We start from the raw sequence: 8,051 nt of genomic DNA, 5'->3' as shown, positions 1-8,051 counted from the left end.
TAGCTCTCTCCCCACTCCTGGCTCCTTTGAGAGGTAAGGAATACAGCCACCTAGCTACTCTGCCTGCCACAGGGACGGGTGTGATATTCCCGTAAGTGAAGAGCCAGGGGGTTGGATATTGCATCCCAAATCGCACAACTGGAGGAGGAGGGAGTAGTGTGTGATTGCCCACGCATTTTATGTATTTAAGGGTGCATGCACAGCCGCAGACCAAATGGAGACACAGAAAGATACAATGAGGCTTCACAGTGCCCATTGCCATGGACCAACGCCAGGCAAGGAGAACTCAGAGCTGTTAGCAACGCTGGTAGTGCTAGAAAGTAAGCAGCAGGGATGGGATGAAGCAGAGTTTGGAAAATGCTCTGGCCTGGAAAGGCAGGGAAGGGACCAGGATAAATGGAGGAAAGCCATACGTGGCAGCACCTTCTCCCCTCCCTGCCGGGGCAGATAACTGCAAGCTCCATGGGGCAGCATCTCTGTCTCCTGATCTGTACACTGAGTGCATGCCATCCCCCATCAAGCTGTTAAGCCAAACCATGCTCAAAGAGTGAGATTTTTTGGTTTCCAAAATGCTTGCCTAAGACGTTGCTCATTACTTTTCCCTCTGGTTACTGTGAGCAGGAAGTGGGGGAAAGCTTAGGCATTGAGCGCTTCTTGGACGAGCTCCAGGCAAGGGCTATGGCCCTCCAGCTGCAAGACCCATTCACTACAGGGGTTTTGCAACTGGGGTTGTCACAACAGGGCAGCAGCTGCAGCTCATTCCCTATGGCCATACACAGAGGCAGCTATACCATTGCACCAGTGCTCTGTACACTAAAACACCTCTGTGCTGGGGTGGACAGGGTACATCCTCCTGGGAAGCCTGAGCAGGCTGATTCTGTCCAGGAGAAGTGAGCTTGTCCTTGCACAGCCTTCAGGAGTTTTCCTGGGGTGCTGGAGGTTTGCTCAGCTTCAACTGGAGTCTGTGATGTGGGGGAAGCCTCCATAAGCAATACAGATATGCCTGGCATGGGCCACTCTGTGCCTGTGCAGCATGGTGAAGCAATGGATATATGACATTACCGAAGCCCCAGGGACCCCTTACACTACTTGTCAGTGCATGTGGTATGTCCTATTTAACTACCCTGAGGATGAGCGGTGTTCATCACCCAGCTGGGCTCAGGCAGGTGGGTCTGCTGGAGGCAGGCATGGGGGATAATGGCCAAAGGAGGAACAGATACAGAGCTGATACCTGTGAAGGGGCTCAGATAATTCCGTGTGTCAACCTCCTGCCTTGGCCTGACACATGCACCCCAAAGCCTGGCCTGGGGACAGCGTGAGGCTACAGCCAGACCCCTCACAAGTGTGGGCTGAGCCCTCTGTGGACAAGCCACAGCGGCTTTGTCCTTCCCACACCCCCTGGCAGAGCCCTCAACATGGGAGAACTGCTGCAGTTTTTTGCTGGAAAAATCACATTCATCATCCTCAGCACCACCTCCATGGCCTTTGTCACAGCCTGGTGCCCCAGTGCCAGCTTCATTTTAAAAGCATTATTTATTTTTAATAAAAGTCAATCTAAACAGCAGTATTGTCACGACGATAAAAATAAAAATGCGGGTGTTGTCACTACTGTCAGCATCCCCAGGAATGGGGGACTGGCAGTGCCCAGCTGTGCTCCCTGTCCAGCCTGCGCTACCACATGGGCAGAGGAGGAAATGTCCAGCAGTGCGTGCCTGCAGGCAGCCTCTGCCAGGAAATGCAGTGCCTGCTTTTTATTTTTAATACACAGGTGCACTTCTTATGTATACTTGTTGTTTTCTAAGTGTTTAGAAACTTTAATTTCATTTATTGCATGAATAAATGAGCAAATATGACATATACAAATGTTGGAAAGTAAATTAGTTAGTTAAGCCCCTTCATTAAAAGAACTATGTATTATTAAAATATCTACGTTGCAATGAGCTGATATCACATTAGTGACAGTAATAAGAAATGCTGTTTATCCATACAAAACTAGATTTTCAGGGCACAGATCTGGCAGCGTGCGTTGAATGGGTGTGTGGCTGAGACCATAAGCCACGGCAACCAGCAGCATCTCTGTTTGCCTGGGGAGCCATAGTAGGTCACAGGGCAGTATTTCACCTCCCAGGCTGATGGCCAAGCCAAGAGCTTCACCCCAAGGTTGTCCCTGCCTCTTCTCCCCAGCCCCATGGCGGTGTCACATAAGGCGGGGTGAGCAGGAAGCAAGCAGGAAGTGCGCAGGAAGCAAGCAGGGAGAACGCCTCACTTCCTGAGCATCTCTGCTCCTTCCATCCCTCTTCCTTCTGGCAGAAGGGAATAAAGCTTTGCTGGAGGCTCCTGCACCAGTACCACTGTGACTCTGCCCGCTCTGGCCGGCTCTGCTGGTTTCTCCCCCAGGGCCGTGGGTTTTGGCAGGGCCAGGGTGCCGCACCAAGGCTCCTCTCAAGCTCAGTTTCTCCCCGGGTTTTCCAGACTTTATTTGCAGGTGTGAGCCCCATGAGTGGCTGTATTTGAACGCTGCCTGGGCAGACCAGACTGCAGCCGCAGCTGAGACAAAACAAAACCATCATTCACGGGTGGTCATTTAAATTCCCAGCAGCTGTTCCCTTCCAGCACACTCATGCTCGCCCTCCTTTGCCGTCCACAAGCATGTCTGGGGGCTTTTTCCCTGGGTGATAGAGGAGAGGGTCTTCCAGCAAGTTCATCTGCGAGCAGCATCCTGCCTCCTCCTGCCAGCTACAAATAAGCGGCTAGTCCTGGGTGGACAGTAGCTGGGAGCTGCTCATCCTCTGGGGGTCTGAACCCACCAGGGGGTTCAGTCCCCCATGTTGCCCTCTCCCTGCCCCGGTGCAGTGCGTCATGCAGGGCCAGCTGGGTCCACACCCCACATCAGGAGTCCCGCATGCTCACTGGCACCCGCAGCCCCTGAGCTGGTTACGGTTGCCCTGCAGCTGCCTCCCTGGCCCTGGCTCATTCCCATTTCCTCATGATGGTGCTTCACCCCTCTGAGGCTGAGCCTTGCTGTGGGGGTGACTGCCCAGCCTGCTTCCAGCACTGCGCTGCCGGCTCCAGTGGAAGAACTGGCTCACCACACCAAAAGACACTCAACTTTCCAGGGCAGGGGTGCAGACAGGCACACACCCCTGGGACACCAGGGTAAACTCAGTGCAACAGGGTTTTGGGCCATTGGGGACCCCGAGCAGGAGCTGAGCAGTGTCTTTTTGGCCCTTAGTGTGCTCACATGAGAAAGAAATTGCTCATGTGTGATTTGGTCTGCTTGGGTTTAACCCCAGTGCTGCTTTCGCATATGGCCTGCTGGCATAAGGGCCTGGCAGCGAGGAGGCAGCGGCACACTGGGCACTGGCAGCAGGAGCGAGTATGCTGCAGTTTTCCAGCTGGAGACAGGCAGCTGTGAAGAGCTGGTGGTGAAATGCTGCCTGCAATCCCATTACAGCTGCGAGCGTGAATGAGTTTAGTGGCCTCAATTTAATTCCCATTTGTACACGGTGAAAAAAAAAAAGAAAAAGAGGAAGAAGACTGAAACCATGGATCGGCAAGGATTGGCTGGGATGGGGCTGCATGAGCTGCAGCATATGGGCATCAGGAGATGCTGGGGAAGCTCCCAGCTCCAGGCAGAGGGTGCCGCACTGGCAGCAGGGATGGGTGCCATAGGGGGAGGAGAGGGACACATCGTTCCCATTGGGTGTGCTGAGCCCGGGGCTGGGAGAGTGACCACAATTCTGTGTAGCTGGAGCCCATTGGCAAGGCAGCGCACCAGGCACAGGGGTCCCCCATCCCGGCTGGAGAGCTGCAGGCCACGCTGAGCCCCATGGGGTTGGTGCCCCTGTCTTCCTCCTCTCCTCACCCCCGGGACATGTGTGGGGCTGGGACGGTCCTGGCCACCGGAAGGCGGAGGAAGGAAAATATCACTTAAAGCCCTGAAGAGCTGGGGCTTTGATTTAAAAAAAAGAAAAAAAAAACTGTGAGGACTTTCATTTGTATTTGCTTAGTGAGTTAATGACTTTATTTCTCATTCTGATTTGATGCTCTTGTCTCTGATGAGCCAGACACAAAAAGGGAGAACAGGTAAGAGCAAAGAGGCCTGGTTGGAGGGATGCTAGAGGCTGCTCAGGGCCCAGTGTCCCCCAGCCTGGAGCCCTTCCAGGGGATTTCAGAAATGCTGTTGGCACTGGGAGTGGGACCACAGGCATGGGGAGGGCAGCAGCCACCCCTGATAAGAGATGGGCTCTGCCCCATTATGGCTACGGCAATTGCACTAACAAGAGCACTAGGTATTTTATACTTGGCATGATCTGCCCAGATTGCCCTGTACCACCCCAGCCCTCTGACCTAGTCCTCTTCTAAGAGGAATAAACCTCTCTGATGGGGAGGAGAGGAGCACTTCTTCCCCAGACACCTCCAGCTGGAAGTGGGGACCTGGTTGCCCACCCCTTGCCCCTGGGTAATTGCCAAGGCCTGGCAAGACTGTGGGGAATGCCCCCAACCTGGGGGAGTTAATCAGTCCCAGACAAACTCTGGGCCTCCTGGCTGCATTGCTCTATTGTGAGAAACAAACAGATGTATTTAGCCTGAATTAGCCTTTTTAAGATCGGGAGGACAATCCCAATCTCTTTGCACCCAGTTTCCTCCAGCCTAAACAAGAAGCTGGGAAAAACACACAATTTCTTTGGTGTGAGGGAGGTTTTTCCTCTCCCCCATCCCTTTTTTCCAAGTTCTGCAAGCCCTGTAGAGATGTGAGCAGAGCTCTCTGCAGCTGGAGGGCTAGCATCTCAGCTCTTCCAAATAAACAGAAAAATGACCCAGTTTCTTTATTTTCCTCTGTTCCCAAAGTCCAAGCACCCAAAAATGAGAAGGTATGTGAAAGCCACAAAAAGATTTCATGTACCATGGCAGAGCCGGGTAATAGAACAGGGGAAACGGCTCCTGCCTCCCCTGCTCTGACCCAGGGATGGCGGCAGCACATCGTCCCCAGGGTCAGCTGGTTAGTTCCCAGATCAAAGAAGCAGGAGAGGCTTTGGGGCTGACCCCCAGCTCAAGTCCCACATTGCCTATGAACCACTCAGGAAATCCGTCATTCCCTGTCAAACCCCAAGGGCTCTGGTGCTCTTTGCCCCCAGGTGCATGGGGGTTTCTGGACCAAACAAGGTCCCAGACTGGTGCGAGCAGGATGCTGGCTCACTGACTCCAAGGAACATCTCACTGGTGTGGTTCAGTCTCACAGCCCCAGGCTCTGCTAGCACTGCAGCTGGATGCGCCTCTGCTTCCACCCAGGAATGGCTCAGGGTGCAGGAACAAGGGTCTTCCCCCAGGTTTTTTTCCCTCAGTCCTTTTTTTTTTTTTTGAACGATGTCCAGGGGGTTCATATGGTCCCTGCACCCCACAGGGACCAGGCTCTTCCAGGGCAGGGTGGAAGCCTCTGCAGGGCTGCTCCAGTCAGCTTTGCTCCAAGTATTAAGGTAAGCGGCAGAATGTGCCCGGCCTTTAACTATTCCTATCACGTCCCATCTGGAGACAGAAATCTGCCTTCTAGCTTTACAATTAAAATTGAAATGATTTGATTACAGGGCTTCATTAGTAAAAACAAATACCAGGCACCCTTCTTCCCTCTCCCCTCCACCATACCCACCCAGCCGATCTACCCTGGGGCTGTTTTAGATAAATCCCAGCCAGGATGAGGGCTGGGCACACAAAGGGGGTTTGTGTCTGTAGTTTGTAACTATACTCAGGTGCAGCCCAAAGGAGGGAAATTTTATACCCACAAATCACCCTTGTCAGTTAGAGATGTAGCAATAGCCTCGGATTGACAGCTCGATGGACTGCCACCCAACAGCAGTTGTAGCAATGGCTTTAGCAGCAGCAGGACATCTCCTAGCCCTGCACAGCCTGCTGAACTCTTGCAGACCTTACTGGGAGGCTCCCAAAGCCCATGGGACTTCTGATTTACACTTTGACTCCGTTCCCTTCATTCTGTGAGTCCTTGCAATGGGGCCATTTGCACCTACATGCTAACCTGGACTTGCCATTGCAGGGTCCTTTTTTCTTCCCCGCAGCTGGCTCATCTCAGTGGGAAAGCAGGGAGCATGGGGAAGGGCTGAGCCGGCACAGAGCAGGCTGCCCATGGTGTATGCAGATGTTCAAGTCCCTGAAGCTGCAGCAGTTCTGGGGGAAGTAATTCAATTAACACTTGGGTGTTGGGAACAGGCTGTGCAGGCTGGGAGAGGAGGAGTGCTAATGAAGGAGGGCTTGGGAATGCTGCTGGCTTAGAGTGCCACTGCTGCTCACCCGGCTGCTCCCAGCAGCCAATTTTTCCTAAGAGTTGGGATGGCTCCGGGCAGTGGGGAGGTGAGGTGGGAATTAGGCAGCCTTTCTGCCTCTGGTGCCTGATGGAGGAGAGGGCTTTGGAATGGCTCTTGATGATGAATTGGTGTCCTATTTGAAAGCACCTCTGGCAAAGAGCTGCTATCCCTCCTGTGGCATGCTGGCAGGCACCCCACCAGAGCCCCAAGTCTGCAGAAGGTAGGACACCCCCACTCCCTGCCTGTAGGCAGGGAGGCTTCCCTTCGGTGCTCACCTGAGCTTCTCCATCCCCACTGCCCACCTGCACTCTGCATTTGCTCCAGGAAAAAGCTGCTTTTTAGGTTTCCCCAGCACCACAGCATGTGCAGCAGCAGGGCTATGCCTCTAGCAAGCAGCCAGCTGAGCTGGGAACTGGCTGAGGAGACTGAGCCATGGTGCCTGCACACCAGAGGCTGGCTGGGACTCAGCAACCCCTTTAGCCCTCCCTGTATAATGAGTGAAACCTGGGCCCAGAGCTGCAGGGCCAGGGGCCTGCAGCCACAAGGCTCAGGCTGGGGAGGAAACCCCTGGTTAGGAGTGGGGCCAGTTGTGCCAGCTCCAGCTGATGGCAGTGCCTAGTGGCACACAGGGATCACACACACAACTTTTCCTCAGGACGGCAAGGCTGTCCAGGCAGTGTAAGTCGAGAGAGGAGCAGAGCTGGTCTTAGGAGTCACCGTGCCCAAAATGGCTCAAGGCCATTGCGGCCTGGGGGCCACGAGTGCCCAAGGTGGGACCGAGGGTTTTATTTGGGATGCTTTTGCAGGGATGTATTTGGGATGCACTTGCAGTCCTAAATACCGCCACTGCAATGGCCATGTGCAGCCACCCAGAGGATGGAGGCACGGGGCCACAGGAGGAGAGCTGTGGCCGTGGGTGTCTGTCCCCTTTGCCAGGCAGAGCAGTGAGAAAGGGCAGCTGTCACAGGAGCTGTCAGGAAGGCAGGGAGGGTGCTCTGCTCCTTAACTCCTGTGGCCCCTGGAAAGCCCCAGGGTGCTCTCTGGCAAGCGGAGTGTCCTTGGGGACAGGACAAAACCACAGGGATCTGCCTTTTGCAGCCAGGTGGGTGAAGCCACTCATGCCATGGGGGCAAGGAAGCCCCAAAGGAAAGGGTGCATCACCCCAGGACTGCCTGCTCGGGGGTTCCCTGCCTGGGGCCCCCTGGGGTATGACAGAGCAGAGGTGTGTGGTGCAGGGGCTGGCATACTGGCTGAAGTACTGTCCCCAGCCACTCCAGCTGACTCATGTCACGTCAGGGACCTCCTGGCTTCCCAGTGGCATGAAGCCTCCCCCTGGCCAGTGGCACTGGGCCAAGCTGCGTCCAGGACAGGCAGAGGGGCAGGTTATAAGGTTACACTGAAGAAAGATCAGCTCCTGGCAGGATGCTCCCATCCCTGGCTGTGTGCCATCTGCCTGCCCAGCCTCAGCTCGGTGCCTGGGGATGCTCCAGCTCCATCCCCTGTGCGGGGTCCTAGGTGCGGCCCAGGGATGGTCGGCTCTGACTGCAGGGATGTGCTCCAATAGTGGGGTCTGGCTGCGGGGATGTGCTCCAACAGCAGGGCTGAGCTGCCGGCCGGTGGGCAGGGGGTTAGTTCCCTCTGCCTGGGCAAGTGTCACCAAGTCAAAGATGCTAACAGCATTGTTGTCCTACCCAGGCTTGCCTTGCGGGCTAAATCTTTAACCAGATCAAGGGT

Source organism: Phalacrocorax aristotelis, chromosome 8, assembly GCF_949628215.1.
Source record: "Phalacrocorax aristotelis chromosome 8, bGulAri2.1, whole genome shotgun sequence".
NCBI lineage: Eukaryota > Metazoa > Chordata > Aves > Suliformes > Phalacrocoracidae > Phalacrocorax > Phalacrocorax aristotelis.
Note: the sequence above shows the minus strand (reverse complement) of the source record.